This window comes from Genypterus blacodes, unplaced genomic scaffold (assembly GCF_046128005.1).
Source record: "Genypterus blacodes isolate CSIRO-AG114 ecotype Tasmania unplaced genomic scaffold, CSIRO-AGI_Gbla_v1 ptg000040l_1, whole genome shotgun sequence".
NCBI lineage: Eukaryota > Metazoa > Chordata > Actinopteri > Ophidiiformes > Ophidiidae > Genypterus > Genypterus blacodes.
In genome coordinates, this window is record NW_027466853.1 from 3,268,198 (window position 1) to 3,294,592 (window position 26,395).

General features: G+C 47.5%; 9 non-coding genes and 5 pseudogenes across 9 annotated transcripts; all 14 read right to left on the bottom strand.

The window, feature by feature from the left end:
- Nucleotides 1-2,172: 2,172 nt before the first annotated feature.
- Nucleotides 2,173-2,291, bottom strand: LOC142999173 (5S ribosomal RNA; annotated as a pseudogene).
- A 472-nt stretch (nucleotides 2,292-2,763) lies between these two features.
- LOC142999163 (5S ribosomal RNA) lies at nucleotides 2,764-2,882 on the bottom strand. Its single transcript, XR_012963284.1, has one exon. It is a non-coding gene; the product is annotated as a 5S ribosomal RNA (ribosomal RNA).
- A 245-nt stretch (nucleotides 2,883-3,127) lies between these two features.
- On the bottom strand, nucleotides 3,128-3,246 carry LOC142999171 (5S ribosomal RNA; annotated as a pseudogene).
- Nucleotides 3,247-6,301: 3,055 nt separating this feature from the next.
- LOC142999174 (5S ribosomal RNA) lies at nucleotides 6,302-6,420 on the bottom strand. Its single transcript, XR_012963291.1, has one exon. It is a non-coding gene; the product is annotated as a 5S ribosomal RNA (ribosomal RNA).
- A 245-nt stretch (nucleotides 6,421-6,665) lies between these two features.
- LOC142999168 (5S ribosomal RNA) lies at nucleotides 6,666-6,784 on the bottom strand. The gene has a single exon (XR_012963289.1). It is a non-coding gene; the product is annotated as a 5S ribosomal RNA (ribosomal RNA).
- A 444-nt stretch (nucleotides 6,785-7,228) lies between these two features.
- Nucleotides 7,229-7,347, bottom strand: LOC142999177 (5S ribosomal RNA; annotated as a pseudogene).
- A 444-nt stretch (nucleotides 7,348-7,791) lies between these two features.
- On the bottom strand, nucleotides 7,792-7,910 carry LOC142999165 (5S ribosomal RNA). Its single transcript, XR_012963286.1, has one exon. It is a non-coding gene; the product is annotated as a 5S ribosomal RNA (ribosomal RNA).
- Nucleotides 7,911-14,319: 6,409 nt separating this feature from the next.
- Nucleotides 14,320-14,438, bottom strand: LOC142999175 (5S ribosomal RNA; annotated as a pseudogene).
- Nucleotides 14,439-14,910: 472 nt separating this feature from the next.
- LOC142999164 (5S ribosomal RNA) lies at nucleotides 14,911-15,029 on the bottom strand. Its single transcript, XR_012963285.1, has one exon. It is a non-coding gene; the product is annotated as a 5S ribosomal RNA (ribosomal RNA).
- A 245-nt stretch (nucleotides 15,030-15,274) lies between these two features.
- On the bottom strand, nucleotides 15,275-15,393 carry LOC142999172 (5S ribosomal RNA; annotated as a pseudogene).
- A 3,055-nt stretch (nucleotides 15,394-18,448) lies between these two features.
- Nucleotides 18,449-18,567, bottom strand: LOC142999180 (5S ribosomal RNA). The gene has a single exon (XR_012963294.1). It is a non-coding gene; the product is annotated as a 5S ribosomal RNA (ribosomal RNA).
- Nucleotides 18,568-18,812: 245 nt separating this feature from the next.
- Nucleotides 18,813-18,931, bottom strand: LOC142999170 (5S ribosomal RNA). The gene has a single exon (XR_012963290.1). It is a non-coding gene; the product is annotated as a 5S ribosomal RNA (ribosomal RNA).
- A 444-nt stretch (nucleotides 18,932-19,375) lies between these two features.
- Nucleotides 19,376-19,494, bottom strand: LOC142999153 (5S ribosomal RNA). The gene has a single exon (XR_012963274.1). It is a non-coding gene; the product is annotated as a 5S ribosomal RNA (ribosomal RNA).
- Nucleotides 19,495-19,939: 445 nt separating this feature from the next.
- LOC142999166 (5S ribosomal RNA) lies at nucleotides 19,940-20,058 on the bottom strand. The gene has a single exon (XR_012963287.1). It is a non-coding gene; the product is annotated as a 5S ribosomal RNA (ribosomal RNA).
- Nucleotides 20,059-26,395: the final 6,337 nt, after the last annotated feature.

The window sequence follows — 26,395 nt, forward strand, 5'->3', positions numbered from 1 at the left end:
CCTTAAAACATCTCGCATCTTGTTAATACATCTTAAGCCGTTTGTGTTTTGCGATAGTATTTTTAACATTGTAAATACATAGAGATAAATCAGGCCCATCATCTTTATGCTACAGTTCACGTCTTACTTTTTCCTCTTTTTGATCCCCTTGTCTTCAGCATCCATTGCAGTCTTCTCTTCCCCAGCTCCTGGCTGTTTCCGAGGTCCATATCAGACTCCGAGTTCCCCGACTCTTGAGACCCCGTCAAGCATATCTCTGAGTCTGATTCTGGGGGCCGCTGAAGTTGAACAATTTTCACCTTCCTCTCCTTTCTCTCCGATGTATTCACACTCTGCCCCTCTGCTGCGTCTCCATGTCCCGGCACCTCAGCTGTCGATCCTCTCACCTCCATTCCTTGCTCTCCGTCCGACTCCAGTATGTCTCTTCCTTTCTCCGCTTCCCCCTCCGCACGATCCTTCTCGGTCTCCTCCCTCTCAGAGATATTCTCTCTCGATTCTTCCTGCTCCTCACGTTGCTTTCCTCCCGTCCCTGGAGCATGATCAACGTCCTCACAAACACATCTGCTGATCTCCTTTTTGCAGCTCTGGCATTTGTTCCCTCTGCCCATGCACTCCCTTGCATAGTGCCCCTGCTCTCCACATTTTCTACAAAGGAAATCTGGACAGTCCCTCAGGATATGACCAGTCTGTATGCACTGTCTGCACACTTTCACCTGTTTGTCGAGCAAAACTCTGAAGAACTCTGCTCCAAAAGCCGTCTCAAACTTGGTCGAATATGGAAGTGATTGGACCGTCTCCGTGAATTTAACTTTCACGTATCTTGTTCCGTCAGCAATTCTAGTTCCCGGCCACATTCTCCTGATGATCGGGGATACTGCACTCACTCCCCAGCTGTTCAGCTTGCCCAGAATGACGCTGTCCGTGATATACGCCGGCAGCCCCAGAAACGAGACCACCAGCTCATCATTACATAACTCCTTGGACATGATCGCGGTCTGTCCAATTTTTATGCCGTCCAATAGTCTTTCTTTCCCCTTCGGGTGATTCATTGTGATCTCATATTTATTTCTGCCCGTGTACCGGCAGGCGATGATTTTCCCACAAGTGTCTTGTATTGCCTGGATCAGCTCCATTGCGGTCACTTTATCTTCTCCAATCAGCTCCAGGGCGAGCGTTAAATTTTGCTGAAACTCTTCAGCTTTATCCTTAATAATCCGTATCTCTTCCTCTCTGATGATTTCTCTCTCCTGCCCTCTTCCTCCTTCCGCATTTTCGGCTACGTCAGGAGCTGTCACCGCACGTGTGTCCTCCATTTCTCCCGTCATATTCTGACCGTCCACGGTCCTGTACGCCCGATCGTCTTTCACCATCGGCTCGTTTGCCTCGGCCGTCCGGACCGGGCCCGGTGCAGCGACTCTGGCTCCCTTTCCTCTGGTTCTCACCATACTTGGAGCACAGTATAAACTATTTTCCATCAGGAAAACACAAACCAAACAAACAAATAACTTAAAGTGTCCCCCAGACAGTCAAAACTGCTGGGGGTGGCTCCAAAAACCGAGCTATCAAAGAAACGAAAAATCTGGGCTTAAAGAAACGCCACAGTTCAAACTCAAAATCAAAATTGCCGCACAGGATCAGTCAAAATACACGCACGCCTGGAGCTCACACACACCTCCTCTGACTTCCGTGTTCAGAGTGGTATGGCCGTAAACGAGGAGAGCAGCCACACAGAGGCTCTTTACAGGTGAGGCAGACCCAGTTCAAGTCACCGTGTACACATGACTACACTCAAGTTCATGTATATCACAATTTACATGATGCCTTCATCAGAAACACACATTTCTGGATAATGAAGTCTTACCTAATGAAACTGATAATCATCACATAGAACATACAGAGGGACCACTTACATCTCTGACGCTCACTTTCATCATCACCATCATCATCATCATCATCATCATCCGCACACAGTTGCTCGTGTACTTCACTCCTCATGTGCATTCAATAATCTCATATTATGGCCATGTGCAATACTCATTTTCTGAATGTATGCTTTCATATAAGATAAGATAAGATAGAACTTTATTCTCCCGAGGGACATTGCGTGTTGACAGAGGGAGTGAAACATGAGGGAGGAGGACCAGGTGAGGCCTGCTGCTCAGAGGGCCAAAATGCTTACGGCACTGGGTATTCCCAGGCGGTCTCCCATCCAAGTACTAACCTGTCCCGACGCTGCTTAGCTTCAGAGATCAGACGAGATCGGGCGTGTTCAGAGTGGTATGGCCGTAAACAAGGAGAGCAGCCACACAGAGGCTCTTTATAGGTGAGACAGACCCAGTTCAAGTCACCGTGTACACATGACTACACTCAAGTTCATGTATATCACAATTTACATGATGCCTTCATCAGAAACACACATTTCTGGATAATGAAGTCTTACCTAATGAAACTGATAATCATCACATAGAACATACAGAGGGACCACTTACATCTCTGACGCTCACTTTCATCATCATCATCATCATCATCATCATCATCATCATCATCATCATCGTCACACAGTGGCTTGTGTACTTCACTTCTCATGTGCATTCAATCTTCTCATATTATGCCCATGTGCAATACTCATTTTCTGAATGTATGCTTTCATATAAGATAAGATAAGATACAACTTTATTCTCCCGAGGGAAATTGCGTGTTTACAGAGGGAGTGAAACATGAGGGAGGAGGACCCGGTGAGGCCTGCTGCTCAGAGGGCCAAAATGCTAACGGCACCGGGTATTCCCAGGCGGTCTCCCATCCAAGTACAAACCTGGTCCAACGCTGCTTAGCTTCTGAGATCAGACGAGATCGGGTGTGTTCAGAGTGGTATGGCCGTAAAATAGGAGAGCAGCCACACAGAGGCTCTTTATAGGTGAGACAGACCCAGTTCAAGTCACCGTGTACACATGACTACACTCAAGTTCATGTATATCACAATTTACATGATGCCTTCATCAGAAGAACACTAACATTTCAGATAAGATAAGATACAACTTTATTCTCCCGAGGGAAATTGCGTGTTGACAGAGGGAGTGAAACATGAGGGAGGAGGATTAGGTGAGGCCTGCTGCTCAGAGGGCCAAAATGCTTACGGCACCGGGTATTCCCAGGCAGTCTCCCATCCAAGTACTAACCTGTCCCGACGCTGCTTAGCTTCCGAGATCAGACGAGATCGGGCGTGTTCAGAGTGGTATGGCTGTAAACGAGGAGAGCAGCCACACAGGGCACCACGTTGTCCTTTCCGGCGACGTGTCAGATGTCCGTGGTGTATTCCGATATGAAGGAGAGCTGACGCTGCTGGCGGGCCGACCAAGGCTCGGCCACCTTGGACATGCAGAACGTGAGCGGCTTATGGTCCACGAATGCCGTAAACTCTCGACCTTCAAGCAGGAACCTGAAATGGCGGACTGCCAACCAGAGGCCGAGGAGCTCTCTGTCAAACGCACTGTACTTGCGCTCCCTGGGGGTCAACTGGCGGCTGAAAAAGACGAGTGGCTGCCAGGCGCCGTCGACCCATTGCTCGTGCACCTCTCCCACAGCATAATCAGATGCGTCCGTGGTGATAGCGATGGGGGCCTTGTGCGACGGGTGGGCCAGCATGGTGGCTTGGCTCAGGGAGGCTTTGGTGGCATCGAACGCGGCATCCCTCTCAGCCGTCCAGTCGACGGCCTGACCGGGGGACTTACCCTTAAGAGCCTCGTATAGCGGGCGCATAGTGTGGGCGGCCCGGCGGATGAACCGGTGATAAAAGGTTACCATCCCCAGAAACTCCCGGAGTGCACGAGCTGTGTGCGGTCTTGGAAAGGCGGACACGGCCTCCACCTTTGCACGGAGGGGGGCAGCCCCCTCTTTGCTCACCAGATGTCCGAGGAATTGGATGGAGGGCAACCCGAACACGCACTTCGCAGGGTTGATAATCAAGCCGTGCTGGTCGAGCCTATTGAAGAGATCCCGGAGGTGTACTTGGTGCTCTCCCTCCGAGGAGCTGGCAACGAGAATATCGTCTAGGTAAACGAAAATGAACGGCATGTCTCTTAGCGCCGAATCCATCAACCGCTGGAAAGACTGTGCAGCGTTCTTAAGTCCAAACGGCATCCGCAGGAACTCAAACAGTCCGAACGGCGTGACCACAGCCGTTTTGGGGATGTCTGCAGGGTGCACCGGGACTTGGTGGTAGCCCCGCACCAGATCCACTTTGGAGAAAACCAGTTTGCCAGCCAGATGTGCGGAGAAATCCTGGATGTGGGGGACCGGGTAGCGGTCCGGTGTGGTAGCGTCGTTAAGGCGGCGGTAGTCTCCGCACGGACGACAACCACCATCTGGTTTAGGGACGATGTGGAGGGGTGAGGCCCATGGGCTGTCAGAGCGGTGGATAATGCCCAGGCACTCCATGTTGGCAAACTCTGACCTGGCGACTGCCAGCCTGACAGGATTGAGCCGCCGGGCCCTAGCGTAGACCGGGGGGCCCTTAGTGTCAATGTGGTGTTCAACCCCGTGCTTGATGGTAGTGGCGGAAAAGGTGGGCTTCGTCAGGCTGGGAAACTCACCAAGTAGGCGTTGATATCTGTCCCCCTCAGCAAGAGAGCTGGAGAGTCCGCCGTATGTTGCCTCACCGCGGACACAAGCAAGCGAGGAGAATGTCAATGCGTCTACCAAGCGGCTGTTCTTGACGTCCACTAGTAGTCCGTGAGCACACAGGAAATCCGCACCGAGGATGGGGAAGGAAATGTCGGCCGTAACAAAATCCCACGTAAACTGCCGGCCCTCGAGACACAGGTTCACAGTCTTTGTGCCATAGGTGCGGATAGGGGTGTCGTTAGCAGACGTCAATGGGGGGCCGTAGCCTCCGCTGGCGGTGTCACTCCTCGTGGCCGGCAAAACGCTCCTGTTAGCTCCGGTGTCGCAGAGGAAGTTACGCCTGGAGAGGGTGTCCTTAATGAATAGTAGTCTGCTTGTTGCACCCACGCTCACGGTACAACTGAACGTGGGCCCTGTCGTTTCCCGCCGGTCCATAGTTGCAAGGGGGCCGGCATCTCTTAGCTTTAGCGCCGAAACGCGCATGGAAGTAGCACATGCCTGAATTTGTGCGGCCGTCAGCAGTCACAGGGTCTCCTGTAGTTAGCATTCCTCTGCTGGGGGGCATGTAGCTGCGCGTCGGGGCTAGCACCTCAGGGGCGAAACGCTGGGTAGCCAGGAAAAAGCGATCAGCCTCCTTGGCGAAAGCTCGTGGCTCCGTGATAGTTGTATTAGTTTAGGCTGTTTGCACGTGTGGCGGCATGTGCCGAAGGAACAGTTCCATGAACAGGAAATTTGGCTCTTCTTTACCTAGCAGGTTCAGCATCATCTCCATGTGCTCTGAGGGCTTACTGTCTCCGAGGCCGTGAATAGCGAACAGGCGTCGGGCTCGTTCCGGCCGTGACAGCTCGAAGGTTTTGAGCAGGAGAGTCTTGAATGCTGCATATTTCTCCAGGGCAGGAAGAGAAGTAATAAACCCCACTGTCCGGGCCGCTGTAGAGCTCCCCAGTGCGGAGACGACGTGGAAATAGCGTGTGTCGTCATCCGTTATCCCGCGGAGGGCGAATTGAGCTTCCGTCTGTGCGAACCATGCCGCCGCGGACGTCTCCCAAAACTCCGGCAATTTGAGAAAAACGGCCATGTTCAGTCCAGTCTCGGAAACTTTGTCGAGACTCGCGTCAGGGTCACCAGTGTAGTGCCGAAGGACGGGAGTCGGAGGCGGCGTATTGAGTTTTAACGTCCACTTTATAGACATGCGGATTCACTCGTCTCGTACAATCAATACAGCAGAACAACAACACCTACGGACCGGAAGTCCTCGCCCTTTTAACCACCGTGGGGAACACACCTACCCACACCATAGTCCGAGGGGGAATTATGTATAATCACCACAATATCACAATTTACATGATGCCTTCATCAGAAACACACATTTCTGGATAATGAAGTCTTACCTAATGAAACTGATAATCATCACATAGAACATACAGAGGGACCACTTACATCTCTGACGCTCACTTTCATCATCATCATCGTCACACAGTGGCTCGTGTACTTCACTTCTCATGTGCATTCAATCTTCTCATATTATGCCCATGTGCAATACTCATTTTCTGAATGTATGCTTTCATATAAGATAAGATAAGATACAACTTTATTCTCCCGAGGGAAATTGCGTGTTGACAGAGGGAGTGAAACATGAGGGAGGAAGACCAGGTGAGGCCTGCTGCTCAGAGGGCCAAAATGCTTACGGCACCGGGTATTCCCAGGCGGTCTCCCATCCAAGTACTAACCTGGCCCGACGCTGCTTAGCTTCTGAGATCAGACGAGATCGGGCGTGTTCAGAGTGGTATGGCCGTAAACGAGGAGAGCAGCCACACAGAGGCTCTTCATAGGTGAGACAGACCCAGTTCAAGTCACCGTGTACACATGACTACACTCAAGTTCATGTATATCACAATTTACATGATGCCTTCATCAGAAGAACACTAACATTTCAGATAAGATAAGATACAACTTTATTCTCCCGAGGGAAATTGCGTGTTGACAGAGGGAGTGAAACATGAGGGAGGAGGACCAGGTGAGGCCTGCTGCTCAGAGGGCCAAAATGCTTACTGCACCGGGAATTCCAAGGCGGTCTCCCATCCAAGTACTAACCTGGCCCGACGCTGCTAAGCTTCCGAGATCAGACGAGATCGGGCGTGTTCAGAGTGGTATGGCCGTAAACGAAGAGAGCAGCCACACAGAGGCTCTTTATAGGTGAGACAGACCCAGTTCAAGTCACCGTGTACACATGACTACACTCAAGTTCATGTATATCACAATTTACATGAAACACACATTTCTGGATAATGAAGTCTTACCTAATGAAACTGATAATCATCACATAGAACATAAAGAGGGACCACTAACATCTCTGACGCTCACTTTCATCATCATCATCATCATCATTATCATCATCGTCACACAGTGGCTCGTGTACTTCACTTCTCATGTGCATTCAATCTTCTCATATTATGCCCATGTGCAATACTCATTTTCTGAATGTATGCTTTCATATACGATAAGATAAGATACAACTTTATTCTCCCGAGGGGCATTGGGTGTTGACAGAGGGAGTGAAACATGAGGGAGGAGGACCAGGTGAGGCCTGCTGCTCAGAGGGCCAAAATGCTTACGGCACCGGGTTTTCCCAGGCGGTCTCCCATGCAAGTACTAACCTGGCCAGACTTTGCTTAGCTTCCGAGATCAGACGAGATCGGGCATGTTCAGAGTGGTATGGCCGTACCGAGGAGAGCAGCCACACAGAGGCTCTTTATAGGTGAGACAGACCCAGTTCAAGTCACCGTGTACACATGACTACACTCAAGTTCATGTATATCACAATTTACATGATGCCTTCATCAGAAGAACACATTTCTGGATAATGAGGTCTAACCAAATGAAACTGATAATCTTCACATAGAACATAACGAGGGACCACTAACATCTCTGACACTCACTTTCATCATCATCATCATCATCGTCACACAGTGTCTCTTGTACTTCACTTCTCATGTGCATTCAATCTTCTCATATTATGACCATGTGCAATACTCATTTTCTGAATGTATGCTTTCATATAAGATTGGATAAGATGCAACTTTATTCTCCCGAGGGAAACTGTGTGTTCACAGAGGGAGTGAAACATGAGGGAGGAGGACCAAGTGAGGCCTGCTGCTCAGAGGGCCAAAATGCTTACGGCACCGGGTATTCCCAGGCGGTCTCCCATCCAAGTACTAACCTGGCCGGACGCTGCTTAGCTTCTGAGATCAGAAGAGATCGGGCGTGTTCAGAGTGGTATGGCCGTAAACGAGGAGAGCAGCCACACAGAGGCTCTTTATAGGTGAGACAGACCCAGTTCACGTCACCGTGTACACATGACTACACTCAAGTTCATGTATATCACAATTTACATGATGCCTTCATCAGAAGAACACTTACATTTCAGATAAGATAAGATACAACTTTATTCTCCCGAGGGACATTGGGTGTTGACACAGGGAGTGAAACATGAGGGAGGAGGACCAGGTGAGGCCTGCTGCTCACAGGGCCAAAATGCTTACGGCACCGGGTATTCCTAGGCGGTCTCCCATCCAAGTACTAACCTGGCCCGACGCTGCTTAGCTTCTGAGATCAGATGAGATCGGGCGTGTTTTTTTTTTTCTCTTTTATTATCAAAAAATAAATATTTTTACAAATACATTTTACACAAGTAAATACAAGTCATTTCAAATCAAATCAAATTATTTCCAACAATCCATAACACCATTCATCACATCTTTTTTTTTTCTTTTTTTTTTTTTTTCCTTCACCCATCACCCCTCACCCTTGACCTATTGACATTTGCACCCCACCCTGATTTCCACACACAAATAGACAGTTATCTTCCAGCACCTTTTGTTTGAAATTCTTGTCCCCACCATCCCACAGCAGACTCACATTCCTTTTCATAAAGTTACAGAAAAATCTCCAGATGTTCACTTTTTTGTCCTCGAAATGTGAATAGTTTCTCCGAAGTCTGATGACATGTTTGGCATAACTCAGAATGTAATTGATAAGCCATTTGTTCACCCCTGCTTTCCTTTCCTTATACCCAAATAGAAAAAACCTCTCCCATTTTTCCTTTTCCGTGATTGTGACTCTACATTTTTGAAAGCATTGGTCCAGTTTCTCAAAAAACACTTTTAACTCCTTACATTCAAAAATAAAGTGCCTAAATGTCTCCACTTCCACCTCACATATATCACAAACCTTGCTGTTGAGTCTATTTATCTGGTTTAGCACCAAATTGACAAATATTCTATTGTGTCTGAGCCTGAAATTTGTATCAAAGCACTCTGATGAAATGAACTTCACATTCAGATCTGACCAAATGTGCTCCCTCTTAAGCCCATGGAACTGCCTTAGCCATACTTCCTCAGCTGCCGCTTTCTTCTTTTCCTTTCCCAAAAACACTCTATATAGTATCTTGGAGTTAACTGATCGTATGTCATGCTCTTTCCCTCCTTGGATGAGGGAGAAACTGACCAACTCCAGAGCCTTCTCTGCCCTCCTCCCCTTCACCAGCGCCACCCAGCTACGAGGTAACCCCTCTAAAATTCTCTGGCATAGTCTTTTGATCTCTATTGGTCTCACTTTCCCTAATCTTCCCCTGACCTCCTGGATTACTTCCTCCTGCAGAAATCCACCACCTCTTTGGATAAAGTGCTTCACCTGATTTAAACCTAGTTCCTCCAAGTACCTCCCTGAAAATACCTTCCCCTGACACCTTATTGCCGGATTTCTGAAAACTGGTTGGTGTAACACCTGCTCCGCAGTCTCACATCTAAACTTTAAATCCCCCAGTAAAATATTCCACGCTTCAAGTATTTCCCCTGTAAATGCATTAACCTGTGCTCTTTCCCTTTGCTCCGTTTCCCTACATAGATTAAACACTCCTCTATTATCCCACCCCTGTAGGCAAGAGTCGAGGCACTTCTGCCACGCGTAAATCTTTGCGTTTCCCATAAATTTCCCTAACAGTCGAATCCGTGCACTAAGCTTTTTACTTTTCAGGTCCACCAATTTCAAACCGCCCTCCTTCTGCCCATTGATGAGCACCTTCCTGGCTATCAAATGCTGTTTTTTATTCCAGATGAAAGCACTCATCATGTCATTCAGCTTTCCTATTACCCTGTCCGGCTTTTCACAGACTCTTAGCGCATACTGACACTTGGACAGGAGGAGGGCGTTAGTTACTATCACTTTACCCCTTAGATTCAATTTCCTCCCGGACCAGAAATCCAATCGCATTTTGATTTTTCCCTCTATTTCACCCCACGTTTGTTTTGTTGCTGCATCTCGATTCTTACCTACGTATACACCCAAAACCTTCACCATTTCATTTCTCTTTACAAAATTCCATTTATTTACACAATCGAAACCATCACCAAAGCCAATTAGCTCGGTTTTTTCCCCATTGATTTTGGCCCCAGATGCCCTCTCATAGCACTCTACATGCTGCAGCACCCTGTCTACACTCCTCTCATCCCTAACCGTAATACTTATGTCATCTGCGTACTGGTAGATTTTCGTGTCCGTTTTATCTTCCATTTCAATCCCCAAAATCCCTGGGTCCCTCCTAATGAGGGCAGACAAGGGTTCTGCCGCTATGGAGTATAACATAGCTGAAAGCGGGCATCCTTGCCTGATTGACCTCTCCAGAGCGAAGCTCTCAGTTAACCTCCCGTTTATTTTCACCCTACTGATGGCATTCCTATATATTAACCTAATCCATTTAGTGAAACCTTCCCCGAAACCCATCTTTTCCAGTGTTTTAAACAAAAAATCATGATCCACCCTATCAAACGCCTTCTCTAAATCAACCCCTATGTACAGCCCTCCCTTCTGATTCATTTTGTCAAAGATGTCCTGGATCGATAAGATGATGTCACTAATGACTCTCCCTACCACACCATAACACTGACAGGGATTCACCACTGTGCCTATCACCTCCTTCAATCTGTTTGCCAGGATTTTAGCCAGTATTTTATAATCTGTATTTAGCAGACTAATTGGCCTATAATTCCCCAAATCACCTTTGTCACCCTTATTCTTATACACCACTCGGATTAGCCCCGTGAAGAAGTCCCCAGATGCTTTCCCCTCCCGCTCCATGCATTGAAAGATTCTCAGGAGAATTGGCTTCATCACCTGTTTAAAGGTGATGTAAAATTCCCCCGATAACCCATCCAGCCCTGGACTTTTGTTCTTATTCAAATCATTTATTGCTCTTTCCAATTCTTCCTCTGTTATGTTTTTATCACAGTCTGCTCTGTCATCTTCCCCTAATTTTTTTTCTATCCCTTCAAAAACACTGTGGTCTGTAGAGTTTACCTCCATCTTTGAAAAAAGTGTTTTAAAATGTTTATGAGCCACCTCCAGCATTTCCTCTGTCTTCTCCATTGTCTTACCCTCTTCATTTTTCAGGTTTTGCAGATGAGCTTTCTTTTGCTGTCTTTTTTCAAGCCCTAAAAAGAAACTTGTATTCTTTTCCCCTTCTAAAATATCCTTCATCCTCGATCTGATAGCTGCCCCTCTGCTCCGTTTCTTCTCAAGCTCATCTAATTGTTTTCTCAGCATGAGATATTTTAGATTGTTGAAGTTTTCCTCTGCAATCGACCTTTCCAGCTCTTTATTACTCTGGTCTCTTAAACTATACTCAGTTCTTCTTTCCTTCTCCATTTTATTTTTACAATAGTTTATTGTCACTTTTTTGATGTGCAATTTCACCTCCTCCCACCACTCCCCCATATTTATACAACCCTCACCCTGCAGTTCTCTTTTTCTTTCTTTCAGTAGATTTTCAACTTTCTCCCTATATTTTCCATCCAGCAAAACACTGTTATTTAAACACCATAACCCTCCACCTTTGTGCTCTTTCTCCCCCAGCTCCACCCATAACCTTGCATGATCGCTAAACCCTGTGAACTCATACCAGCATTTTGAAAAAAAATTTTCCAGCCCAGATGCTAATAGACATAAGTCAATCCTGGACTGTTTAAGTTTCCCCAGAACCGTCTGTCGTCTGGAAAAGCCCCTTTCTCCCATATTGCGCACCCTCCACAGATCTACCAGGTTGAAATAGTCAAAAAGCTCATTTAGCGATTTCCTACTTATATCACTTTTGTATGTATTGTTGCTTGATATATCCAATCTCGTAAGTGCACAGTTAAAATCCCCCACTACACAAATGTTCCCTCCCAAATGCGGTTTTAGTTGATCAAAGAAAATTCCACGCTTCTTGTCCTCATTCGGTGCATAAATATTCAAAAGTTTGTAAAGCACATTCCTGTAAATAAATTCAATACCGATCACCCTTCCCTCATCATCCTTCACTATTTCCTTAACATTTTTGATCTTATCTCCTTTAGCAAAAATAGCGACTCCGGCTCGTCCATTTACACCGTTGTTTGCCCACACTTTTCCAGCCCATGTATCCCTCAGATAGCTTCTCCACTCCCTTGTCCACTTAGTCTCTTGTACACAGAGGATGTCAAAAGTATCCACCCTTAAAACATCTCGCATCTTGTTAATACATCTTAAGCCGTTTGTGTTTTGCGATAGTATTTTTAACATTGTAAATACATAGAGATAAATCAGGCCCATCATCTTTATGCTACAGTTCACGTCTTACTTTTTCCTCTTTTTGATCCCCTTGTCTTCAGCATCCATTGCAGTCTTCTCTTCCCCAGCTCCTGGCTGTTTCCGAGGTCCATATCAGACTCCGAGTTCCCCGACTCTTGAGACCCCGTCAAGCATATCTCTGAGTCTGATTCTGGGGGCCGCTGAAGTTGAACAATTTTCACCTTCCTCTCCTTTCTCTCCGATGTATTCACACTCTGCCCCTCTGCTGCGTCTCCATGTCCCGGCACCTCAGCTGTCGATCCTCTCACCTCCATTCCTTGCTCTCCGTCCGACTCCAGTATGTCTCTTCCTTTCTCCGCTTCCCCCTCCGCACGATCCTTCTCGGTCTCCTCCCTCTCAGAGATATTCTCTCTCGATTCTTCCTGCTCCTCACGTTGCTTTCCTCCCGTCCCTGGAGCATGATCAACGTCCTCACAAACACATCTGCTGCTCTCCTTTTTGCAGCTCTGGCATTTGTTCCCTCTGCCCATGCACTCCCTTGCATAGTGCCCCTGCTCTCCACATTTTCTACAAAGGAAATCTGGACAGTCCCTCAGGATATGACCAGTCTGTATGCACTGTCTGCACACTTTCACCTGTTTGTCGTGCAAAACTCTGAAGAACTCTGCTCCAAAAGCCGTCTCAAACTTGGTCGAATATGGAAGTGATTGGACCGTCTCCGTGAATTTAACTTTCACGTATCTTGTTCCGTCAGCAATTCTAGTTCCCGGCCACATTCTCCTGATGATCGGGGATACTGCACTCACTCCCCAGCTGTTCAGCTTGCCCAGAATGACGCTGTCCGTGATATACGCCGGCAGCCCCAGAAACGAGACCACCAGCTCATCATTACATAACTCCTTGGACATGATCGCGGTCTGTCCAATTTTTATGCCGTCCAATAGTCTTTCTTTCCCCTTCGGGTGATTCATTGTGATCTCATATTTATTTCTGCCCGTGTACCGGCAGGCGATGATTTTCCCACAAGTGTCTTGTATTGCCTGGATCAGCTCCATTGCGGTCACTTTATCTTCTCCAATCAGCTCCAGGGCGAGCGTTAAATTTTGCTGAAACTCTTCAGCTTTATCCTTAATAATCCGTATCTCTTCCTCTCTGATGATTTCTCTCTCCTGCCCTCTTCCTCCTTCCGCATTTTCGGCTACGTCAGGAGCTGTCACCGCACGTGTGTCCTCCATTTCTCCCGTCATATTCTGACCGTCCACGGTCCTGTACGCCCGATCGTCTTTCACCATCGGCTCGTTTGCCTCGGCCGTCCGGACCGGGCCCGGTGCAGCGACTCTGGCTCCCTTTCCTCTGGTTCTCACCATACTTGGAGCACAGTATAAACTATTTTCCATCAGGAAAACACAAACCAAACAAACAAATAACTTAAAGTGTCCCCCAGACAGTCAAAACTGCTGGGGGTGGCTCCAAAAACCGAGCTATCAAAGAAACGAAAAATCTGGGCTTAAAGAAACGCCACAGTTCAAACTCAAAATCAAAATTGCCGCACAGGATCAGTCAAAATACACGCACGCCTGGAGCTCACACACACCTCCTCTGACTTCCGTGTTCAGAGTGGTATGGCCGTAAACGAGGAGAGCAGCCACACAGAGGCTCTTTACAGGTGAGGCAGACCCAGTTCAAGTCACCGTGTACACATGACTACACTCAAGTTCATGTATATCACAATTTACATGATGCCTTCATCAGAAACACACATTTCTGGATAATGAAGTCTTACCTAATGAAACTGATAATCATCACATAGAACATACAGAGGGACCACTTACATCTCTGACGCTCACTTTCATCATCACCATCATCATCATCATCATCATCATCCGCACACAGTTGCTCGTGTACTTCACTCCTCATGTGCATTCAATAATCTCATATTATGGCCATGTGCAATACTCATTTTCTGAATGTATGCTTTCATATAAGATAAGATAAGATAGAACTTTATTCTCCCGAGGGACATTGCGTGTTGACAGAGGGAGTGAAACATGAGGGAGGAGGACCAGGTGAGGCCTGCTGCTCAGAGGGCCAAAATGCTTACGGCACTGGGTATTCCCAGGCGGTCTCCCATCCAAGTACTAACCTGTCCCGACGCTGCTTAGCTTCAGAGATCAGACGAGATCGGGCGTGTTCAGAGTGGTATGGCCGTAAACAAGGAGAGCAGCCACACAGAGGCTCTTTATAGGTGAGACAGACCCAGTTCAAGTCACCGTGTACACATGACTACACTCAAGTTCATGTATATCACAATTTACATGATGCCTTCATCAGAAACACACATTTCTGGATAATGAAGTCTTACCTAATGAAACTGATAATCATCACATAGAACATACAGAGGGACCACTTACATCTCTGACGCTCACTTTCATCATCATCATCATCATCATCATCATCATCATCATCATCATCATCGTCACACAGTGGCTTGTGTACTTCACTTCTCATGTGCATTCAATCTTCTCATATTATGCCCATGTGCAATACTCATTTTCTGAATGTATGCTTTCATATAAGATAAGATAAGATACAACTTTATTCTCCCGAGGGAAATTGCGTGTTTACAGAGGGAGTGAAACATGAGGGAGGAGGACCCGGTGAGGCCTGCTGCTCAGAGGGCCAAAATGCTAACGGCACCGGGTATTCCCAGGCGGTCTCCCATCCAAGTACAAACCTGGTCCAACGCTGCTTAGCTTCTGAGATCAGACGAGATCGGGTGTGTTCAGAGTGGTATGGCCGTAAAATAGGAGAGCAGCCACACAGAGGCTCTTTATAGGTGAGACAGACCCAGTTCAAGTCACCGTGTACACATGACTACACTCAAGTTCATGTATATCACAATTTACATGATGCCTTCATCAGAAGAACACTAACATTTCAGATAAGATAAGATACAACTTTATTCTCCCGAGGGAAATTGCGTGTTGACAGAGGGAGTGAAACATGAGGGAGGAGGATTAGGTGAGGCCTGCTGCTCAGAGGGCCAAAATGCTTACGGCACCGGGTATTCCCAGGCAGTCTCCCATCCAAGTACTAACCTGTCCCGACGCTGCTTAGCTTCCGAGATCAGACGAGATCGGGCGTGTTCAGAGTGGTATGGCTGTAAACGAGGAGAGCAGCCACACAGGGCACCACGTTGTCCTTTCCGGCGACGTGTCAGATGTCCGTGGTGTATTCCGATATGAAGGAGAGCTGACGCTGCTGGCGGGCCGACCAAGGCTCGGCCACCTTGGACATGCAGAACGTGAGCGGCTTATGGTCCACGAATGCCGTAAACTCTCGACCTTCAAGCAGGAACCTGAAATGGCGGACTGCCAACCAGAGGCCGAGGAGCTCTCTGTCAAACGCACTGTACTTGCGCTCCCTGGGGGTCAACTGGCGGCTGAAAAAGACGAGTGGCTGCCAGGCGCCGTCGACCCATTGCTCGTGCACCTCTCCCACAGCATAATCAGATGCGTCCGTGGTGATAGCGATGGGGGCCTTGTGCGACGGGTGGGCCAGCATGGTGGCTTGGCTCAGGGAGGCTTTGGTGGCATCGAACGCGGCATCCCTCTCAGCCGTCCAGTCGACGGCCTGACCGGGGGACTTACCCTTAAGAGCCTCGTATAGCGGGCGCATAGTGTGGGCGGCCCGGCGGATGAACCGGTGATAAAAGGTTACCATCCCCAGAAACTCCCGGAGTGCACGAGCTGTGTGCGGTCTTGGAAAGGCGGACACGGCCTCCACCTTTGCACGGAGGGGGGCAGCCCCCTCTTTGCTCACCAGATGTCCGAGGAATTGGATGGAGGGCAACCCGAACACGCACTTCGCAGGGTTGATAATCAAGCCGTGCTGGTCGAGCCTATTGAAGAGATCCCGGAGGTGTACTTGGTGCTCTCCCTCCGAGGAGCTGGCAACGAGAATATCGTCTAGGTAAACGAAAATGAACGGCATGTCTCTTAGCGCCGAATCCATCAACCGCTGGAAAGACTGTGCAGCGTTCTTAAGTCCAAACGGCATCCGCAGGAACTCAAACAGTCCGAACGGCGTGACCACAGCCGTTTTGGGGATGTCTGCAGGGTGCACCGGGACTTGGTGGTAGCCCCGCACCAGATCCACTTTGGAGAAAACCAGTTTGCCAGCCAGATGTGCGGAGAAATCCTGGATGTGGGGGACCGGGTAGCGGTCCGGTGTGGTAGCGTCGTTAAGGCGGCGGTAGTCTCCGCACGGACGACAACCACCATCTGGTTTAGGGACGATGTGGAGGGGTGAGGCCCATGGGCTGTCAGAGCGGTGGATAATGCCCAGGCACTCCATGTTGGCAAACTCTGACCTGGCGACTGCCAGCCTGACAGGATTGAGCCGCCGGGCCCTAGCGTAGACCGGGGGGCCCTTAGTGTCAATGTGGTGTTCAACCCCGTGCTTGATGGTAGTGGCGGAAAAGGTGGGCTTCGTCAGGCTGGGAAACTCACCAAGTAGGCGTTGATATCTGTCCCCCTCAGCAAGAGAGCTGGAGAGTCCGCCGTATGTTGCCTCACCGCGGACACAAGCAAGCGAGGAGAATGTCAATGCGTCTACCAAGCGGCTGTTCTTGACGTCCACTAGTAGTCCGTGAGCACACAGGAAATCCGCACCGAGGATGGGGAAGGAAATGTCGGCCGTAACAAAATCCCACGTAAACTGCCGGCCCTCGAGACACAGGTTCACAGTCTTTGTGCCATAGGTGCGGATAGGGGTGTCGTTAGCAGACGTCAATGGGGGGCCGTAGCCTCCGCTGGCGGTGTCACTCCTCGTGGCCGGCAAAACGCTCCTGTTAGCTCCGGTGTCGCAGAGGAAGTTACGCCTGGAGAGGGTGTCCTTAATGAATAGTAGTCTGCTTGTTGCACCCACGCTCACGGTACAACTGAACGTGGGCCCTGTCGTTTCCCGCCGGTCCATAGTTGCAAGGGGGCCGGCATCTCTTAGCTTTAGCGCCGAAACGCGCATGGAAGTAGCACATGCCTGAATTTGTGCGGCCGTCAGCAGTCACAGGGTCTCCTGTAGTTAGCATTCCTCTGCTGGGGGGCATGTAGCTGCGCGTCGGGGCTAGCACCTCAGGGGCGAAACGCTGGGTAGCCAGGAAAAAGCGATCAGCCTCCTTGGCGAAAGCTCGTGGCTCCGTGATAGTTGTATTAGTTTAGGCTGTTTGCACGTGTGGCGGCATGTGCCGAAGGAACAGTTCCATGAACAGGAAATTTGGCTCTTCTTTACCTAGCAGGTTCAGCATCATCTCCATGTGCTCTGAGGGCTTACTGTCTCCGAGGCCGTGAATAGCGAACAGGCGTCGGGCTCGTTCCGGCCGTGACAGCTCGAAGGTTTTGAGCAGGAGAGTCTTGAATGCTGCATATTTCTCCAGGGCAGGAAGAGAAGTAATAAACCCCACTGTCCGGGCCGCTGTAGAGCTCCCCAGTGCGGAGACGACGTGGAAATAGCGTGTGTCGTCATCCGTTATCCCGCGGAGGGCGAATTGAGCTTCCGTCTGTGCGAACCATGCCGCCGCGGACGTCTCCCAAAACTCCGGCAATTTGAGAAAAACGGCCATGTTCAGTCCAGTCTCGGAAACTTTGTCGAGACTCGCGTCAGGGTCACCAGTGTAGTGCCGAAGGACGGGAGTCGGAGGCGGCGTATTGAGTTTTAACGTCCACTTTATAGACATGCGGATTCACTCGTCTCGTACAATCAATACAGCAGAACAACAACACCTACGGACCGGAAGTCCTCGCCCTTTTAACCACCGTGGGGAACACACCTACCCACACCATAGTCCGAGGGGGAATTATGTATAATCACCACAATATCACAATTTACATGATGCCTTCATCAGAAACACACATTTCTGGATAATGAAGTCTTACCTAATGAAACTGATAATCATCACATAGAACATACAGAGGGACCACTTACATCTCTGACGCTCACTTTCATCATCATCATCGTCACACAGTGGCTCGTGTACTTCACTTCTCATGTGCATTCAATCTTCTCATATTATGCCCATGTGCAATACTCATTTTCTGAATGTATGCTTTCATATAAGATAAGATAAGATACAACTTTATTCTCCCGAGGGAAATTGCGTGTTGACAGAGGGAGTGAAACATGAGGGAGGAAGACCAGGTGAGGCCTGCTGCTCAGAGGGCCAAAATGCTTACGGCACCGGGTATTCCCAGGCGGTCTCCCATCCAAGTACTAACCTGGCCCGACGCTGCTTAGCTTCTGAGATCAGACGAGATCGGGCGTGTTCAGAGTGGTATGGCCGTAAACGAGGAGAGCAGCCACACAGAGGCTCTTCATAGGTGAGACAGACCCAGTTCAAGTCACCGTGTACACATGACTACACTCAAGTTCATGTATATCACAATTTACATGATGCCTTCATCAGAAGAACACTAACATTTCAGATAAGATAAGATACAACTTTATTCTCCCGAGGGAAATTGCGTGTTGACAGAGGGAGTGAAACATGAGGGAGGAGGACCAGGTGAGGCCTGCTGCTCAGAGGGCCAAAATGCTTACTGCACCGGGAATTCCAAGGCGGTCTCCCATCCAAGTACTAACCTGGCCCGACGCTGCTAAGCTTCCGAGATCAGACGAGATCGGGCGTGTTCAGAGTGGTATGGCCGTAAACGAAGAGAGCAGCCACACAGAGGCTCTTTATAGGTGAGACAGACCCAGTTCAAGTCACCGTGTACACATGACTACACTCAAGTTCATGTATATCACAATTTACATGAAACACACATTTCTGGATAATGAAGTCTTACCTAATGAAACTGATAATCATCACATAGAACATAAAGAGGGACCACTAACATCTCTGACGCTCACTTTCATCATCATCATCATCATCATTATCATCATCGTCACACAGTGGCTCGTGTACTTCACTTCTCATGTGCATTCAATCTTCTCATATTATGCCCATGTGCAATACTCATTTTCTGAATGTATGCTTTCATATACGATAAGATAAGATACAACTTTATTCTCCCGAGGGGCATTGGGTGTTGACAGAGGGAGTGAAACATGAGGGAGGAGGACCAGGTGAGGCCTGCTGCTCAGAGGGCCAAAATGCTTACGGCACCGGGTATTCCCAGGCGGTCTCCCATCCAAGTACTAACCTGGCCCGACGCTGATTAGCTTCCGAGATCAGAGGAGATCGGGCGTGTTCAGAGTGGTATGGCCGTAAACGAGGAGAGCAGCCACACAGAGGCTCTTTATAGGTGAGACAGACCCAGTTCAAGTCACCGTGTACACATGACTACACTCAAGTTCATGTATATCACAATTTACATGATGCCTTCATCAGAAGAACACATTTCTGGATAATGAGGTCTAACCAAATGAAACTGATAATCTTCACATAGAACATAACGAGGGACCACTAACATCTCTGACACTCACTTTCATCATCATCATCATCATCGTCACACAGTGTCTCTTGTACTTCACTTCTCATGTGCATTCAATCTTCTCATATTATGACCATGTGCAATACTCATTTTCTGAATGTATGCTTTCATATAAGATTGGATAAGATGCAACTTTATTCTCCCGAGGGAAACTGTGTGTTCACAGAGGGAGTGAAACATGAGGGAGGAGGACCAAGTGAGGCCTGCTGCTCAGAGGGCCAAAATGCTTACGGCACCGGGTATTCCCAGGCGGTCTCCCATCCAAGTACTAACCTGGCCGGACGCTGCTTAGCTTCTGAGATCAGAAGAGATCGGGCGTGTTCAGAGTGGTATGGCCGTAAACGAGGAGAGCAGCCACACAGAGGCTCTTTATAGGTGAGACAGACCCAGTTCACGTCACCGTGTACACATGACTACACTCAAGTTCATGTATATCACAATTTACATGATGCCTTCATCAGAAGAACACTTACATTTCAGATAAGATAAGATACAACTTTATTCTCCCGAGGGACATTGGGTGTTGACACAGGGAGTGAAACATGAGGGAGGAGGACCAGGTGAGGCCTGCTGCTCACAGGGCCAAAATGCTTACGGCACCGGGTATTCCTAGGCGGTCTCCCATCCAAGTACTAACCTGGCCCGACGCTGCTTAGCTTCTGAGATCAGATGAGATCGGGCGTGTTTTTTTTTTTCTCTTTTATTATCAAAAAATAAATATTTTTACAAATACATTTTACACAAGTAAATACAAGTCATTTCAAATCAAATCAAATTATTTCCAACAATCCATAACACCATTCATCACATCTTTTTTTTTTCTTTTTTTTTTTTTTTCCTTCACCCATCACCCCTCACCCTTGACCTATTGACATTTGCACCCCACCCTGATTTCCACACACAAATAGACAGTTATCTTCCAGCACCTTTTGTTTGAAATTCTTGTCCCCACCATCCCACAGCAGACTCACATTCCTTTTCATAAAGTTACAGAAAAATCTCCAGATGTTCACTTTTTTGTCCTCGAAATGTGAATAGTTTCTCCGAAGTCTGATGACATGTTTGGCATAACTCAGAATGTAATTGATAAGCCATTTGTTCACCCCTGCTTTCCTTTCCTTATACCCAAATAGAAAAAACCTCTCCCATTTTTCCTTTTCCGTGATTGTGACTCTACATTTTTGAAAGCATTGGTCCAGTTTCTCAAAAAACACTTTTAACTCCTTACATTCAAAAATAAAGTGCCTAAATGTCTCCACTTCCACCTCACATATATCACAAACCTTGCTGTTGAGTCTATTTATCTGGTTTAGCACCAAATTGACAAATATTCTATTGTGTCTGAGCCTGAAATTTGTATCAAAGCACTCTGATGAAATGAACTTCACATTCAGATCTGACCAAATGTGCTCCCTCTTAAGCCCATGGAACTGCCTTAGCCATACTTCCTCAGCTGCCGCTTTCTTCTTTTCCTTTCCCAAAAACACTCTATATAGTATCTTGGAGTTAACTGATCGTATGTCATGCTCTTTCCCTCCTTGGATGAGGGAGAAACTGACCAACTCCAGAGCCTTCTCTGCCCTCCTCCCCTTCACCAGCGCCACCCAGCTACGAGGTAACCCCTCTAAAATTCTCTGGCATAGACTTTTGATCTCTATTGGTCTCACTTTCCCTAATCTTCCCCTGACCTCCTGGATTACTTCCTCCTGCAGAAATCCACCACCTCTTTGGATAAAGTGCTTCACCTGATTTAAACCTAGTTCCTCCAAGTACCTCCCTGAAAATACCTTCCCCTGACACCTTATTGCCGGATTTCTGAAAACTGGTTGGTGTAACACCTGCTCCGCAGTCTCACATCTAAACTTTAAATCCCCCAGTAAAATATTCCACGCTTCAAGTATTTCCCCTGTAAATGCATTAACCTGTGCTCTTTCCCTTTGCTCCGTTTCCCTACATAGATTAAACACTCCTCTATTATCCCACCCCTGTAGGCAAGAGTCGAGGCACTTCTGCCACGCGTAAATCTTTGCGTTTCCCCTAAATTTCCCTAACAGTCGAATCCGTGCACTAAGCTTTTTACTTTTCAGGTCCACCAATTTCAAACCGCCCTCCTTCTGCCCATTGATGAGCACCTTCCTGGCTATCAAATGCTGTTTTTTATTCCAGGTGAAAGCACTCATCATGTCATTCAGCTTTCCTATTACCCTGTCCGGCTTTTCACAGACTCTTAGCGCATACTGACACTTGGACAGGAGGAGGGCGTTAGTTACTATCACTTTACCCCTTAGATTCAATTTCCTCCCGGACCAGAAATCCAATCGCATTTTGATTTTTCCCTCTATTTCACCCCACGTTTGTTTTGTTGCTGCATCTCGATTCTTACCTACGTATACACCCAAAACCTTCACCATTTCATTTCTCTTTACAAAATTCCATTTATTTACACAATCGAAACCATCACCAAAGCCAATTAGCTCGGTTTTTTCCCCATTGATTTTGGCCCCAGATGCCCTCTCATAGCACTCTACATGCTGCAGCACCCTGTCTACACTCCTCTCATCCCTAACCGTAATACTTATGTCATCTGCGTACTGGTAGATTTTCGTGTCCGTTTTATCTTCCATTTCAATCCCCAAAATCCCTGGGTCCCTCCTAATGAGGGCAGACAAGGGTTCTGCCGCTATGGAGTATAACATAGCTGAAAGCGGGCATCCTTGCCTGATTGACCTCTCCAGAGCGAAGCTCTCAGTTAACCTCCCGTTTATTTTCACCCTACTGATGGCATTCCTATATATTAACCTAATCCATTTAGTGAAACCTTCCCCGAAACCCATCTTTTCCAGTGTTTTAAACAAAAAATCATGATCCACCCTATCAAACGCCTTCTCTAAATCAACCCCTATGTACAGCCCTCCCTTCTGATTCATTTTGTCAAAGATGTCCTGGATCGATAAGATGATGTCACTAATGACTCTCCCTACCACACCATAACACTGACAGGGATTCACCACTGTGCCTATCACCTCCTTCAATCTGTTTGCCAGGATTTTAGCCAGTATTTTATAATCTGTATTTAGCAGACTAATTGGCCTATAATTCCCCAAATCACCTTTGTCACCCTTATTCTTATACACCACTCGGATTAGCCCCGTGAAGAAGTCCCCAGATGCTTTCCCCTCCCGCTCCATGCATTGAAAGATTCTCAGGAGAATTGGCTTCATCACCTGTTTAAAGGTGATGTAAAATTCCCCCGATAACCCATCCAGCCCTGGACTTTTGTTCTTATTCAAATCATTTATTGCTCTTTCCAATTCTTCCTCTGTTATGTTTTTATCACAGTCTGCTCTGTCATCTTCCCCTAATTTTTTTTCTATCCCTTCAAAAACACTGTGGTCTGTAGAGTTTACCTCCATCTTTGAAAAAAGTGTTTTAAAATGTTTATGAGCCACCTCCAGCATTTCCTCTGTCTTCTCCATTGTCTTACCCTCTTCATTTTTCAGGTTTTGCAGATGAGCTTTCTTTTGCTGTCTTTTTTCAAGCCCTAAAAAGAAACTTGTATTCTTTTCCCCTTCTAAAATATCCTTCATCCTCGATCTGATAGCTGCCCCTCTGCTCCGTTTCTTCTCAAGCTCATCTAATTGTTTTCTCAGCATGAGATATTTTAGATTGTTGAAGTTTTCCTCTGCAATCGACCTTTCCAGCTCTTTATTACTCTGGTCTCTTAAACTATACTCAGTTCTTCTTTCCTTCTCCATTTTATTTTTACAATAGTTTATTGTCACTTTTTTGATGTGCAATTTCACCTCCTCCCACCACTCCCCCATATTTATACAACCCTCACCCTGCAGTTCTCTTTTTCTTTCTTTCAGTAGATTTTCAACTTTCTCCCTATATTTTCCATCCAGCAAAACACTGTTATTTAAACACCATAACCCTCCACCTTTGTGCTCTTTCTCCCCCAGCTCCACCCATAACCTTGCATGATCGCTAAACCCTGTGAACTCATACCAGCATTTTGAAAAAAAATTTTCCAGCCCAGATGCTAATAGACATAAGTCAATCCTGGACTGTTTAAGTTTCCCCAGAACCGTCTGTCGTCTGGAAAAGCCCCTTTCTCCCATATTGCGCACCCTCCACAGATCTACCAGGTTGAAATAGTCAAAAAGCTCATTTAGCGATTTCCTACTTATATCACTTTTGTATGTATTGTTGCTTGATATATCCAATCTCGTAAGTGCACAGTTAAAATCCCCCACTACACAAATGTTCCCTCCCAAATGCGGTTTTAGTTGATCAAAGAAAATTCCACGCTTCTTGTCCTCATTCGGTGCATAAATATTCAAAAGTTTGTAAAGCACATTCCTGTAAATAAATTCAATACCGATCACCCTTCCCTCATCATCCTTCACTATTTCCTTAACATTTTTGATCTTATCTCCTTTAGCAAAAATAGCGACTCCGGCTCGTCCATTTACACCGTTGTTTGCCCACACTTTTCCAGCCCATGTATCCCTCAGATAGCTTCTCCACTCCCTTGTCCACTTAGTCTCTTGTACACAGAGGATGTCAAAAGTATCCACCCTTAAAACATCTCGCATCTTGTTAATACATCTTAAGCCGTTTGTGTTTTGCGATAGTATTTTTAACATTGTAAATACATAGAGATAAATCAGGCCCATCATCTTTATGCTACAGTTCACGTCTTACTTTTTCCTCTTTTTGATCCCCTTGTCTTCAGCATCCATTGCAGTCTTCTCTTCCCCAGCTCCTGGCTGTTTCCGAGGTCCATATCAGACTCCGAGTTCCCCGACTCTTGAGACCCCGTCAAGCATATCTCTGAGTCTGATTCTGGGGGCCGCTGAAGTTGAACAATTTTCACCTTCCTCTCCTTTCTCTCCGATGTATTCACACTCTGCCCCTCTGCTGCGTCTCCATGTCCCGGCACCTCAGCTGTCGATCCTCTCACCTCCATTCCTTGCTCTCCGTCCGACTCCAGTATGTCTCTTCCTTTCTCCGCTTCCCCCTCCGCACGATCCTTCTCGGTCTCCTCCCTCTCAGAGATATTCTCTCTCGATTCTTCCTGCTCCTCACGTTGCTTTCCTCCCGTCCCTGGAGCATGATCAACGTCCTCACAAACACATCTGCTGCTCTCCTTTTTGCAGCTCTGGCATTTGTTCCCTCTGCCCATGCACTCCCTTGCATAGTGCCCCTGCTCTCCACATTTTCTACAAAGGAAATCTGGACAGTCCCTCAGGATATGACCAGTCTGTATGCACTGTCTGCACACTTTCACCTGTTTGTCGTGCAAAACTCTGAAGAACTCTGCTCCAAAAGCCGTCTCAAACTTGGTCGAATATGGAAGTGATTGGACCGTCTCCGTGAATTTAACTTTCACGTATCTTGTTCCGTCAGCAATTCTAGTTCCCGGCCACATTCTCCTGATGATCGGGGATACTGCACTCACTCCCCAGCTGTTCAGCTTGCCCAGAATGACGCTGTCCGTGATATACGCCGGCAGCCCCAGAAACGAGACCACCAGCTCATCATTACATAACTCCTTGGACATGATCGCGGTCTGTCCAATTTTTATGCCGTCCAATAGTCTTTCTTTCCCCTTCGGGTGATTCATTGTGATCTCATATTTATTTCTGCCCGTGTACCGGCAGGCGATGATTTTCCCACAAGTGTCTTGTATTGCCTGGATCAGCTCCATTGCGGTCACTTTATCTTCTCCAATCAGCTCCAGGGCGAGCGTTAAATTTTGCTGAAACTCTTCAGCTTTATCCTTAATAATCCGTATCTCTTCCTCTCTGATGATTTCTCTCTCCTGCCCTCTTCCTCCTTCCGCATTTTCGGCTACGTCAGGAGCTGTCACCGCACGTGTGTCCTCCATTTCTCCCGTCATATTCTGACCGTCCACGGTCCTGTACGCCCGATCGTCTTTCACCATCGGCTCGCTTGCCTCGGCCGTCCGGTCCGGGCCCGGTGCAGCAACTCTGGCTCCCTTTCCTCTGGTTCTCACCATACTTGGAGCACAGTATAAACTATTTTCCATCAGGAAAACACAAACCAAACAAACAAATAACTTAAAGTGTCCCCCAGACAGTCAAAACTGCTGGGGGTGGCTCCAAAAACCGAGCTATCAAAGAAACGAAAAATCTGGGCTTAAAGAAACGCCCCACAGTTCAAACTCAAAATCAAAATTGCCGCACAGGATCAGTCAAAATACACGCACGCCTGGAGCTCACACACACCTCCTCTGACTTCCGTGTTCAGAGTGGTATGGCCGTAAACAAGAAGAGCAGCCACACAGAGGCTCTTTATAGGTGAGACAGACCCAGTTCAAGTCACCGTGTACACATGACTACACTCAAGTTCATGTATATCACAATTTACATGATGCCTTCATCAGAAGAACACTAACATTTCAAATAAGATAAGACACAACTTTATTCTCCCGAGGGAAATTGCGTGTTGACAGAGGGAGTGAAACATGAGGGAGGAGGACCAGGTGAGGCCTGCTGCTCAGAGGGCCAAAATGCTTACGGCACCGGGTATTCCCAGGCGGTCTCCCATTCAAGTTCTAACCTGGCCCGACGCTGCTTAGCTTCCGAGATTGTGCGTGTTCAGAGTGGTACGGCCTTAAACTAGGAGAGCAGCCACACAGAGGCTCTTTATAG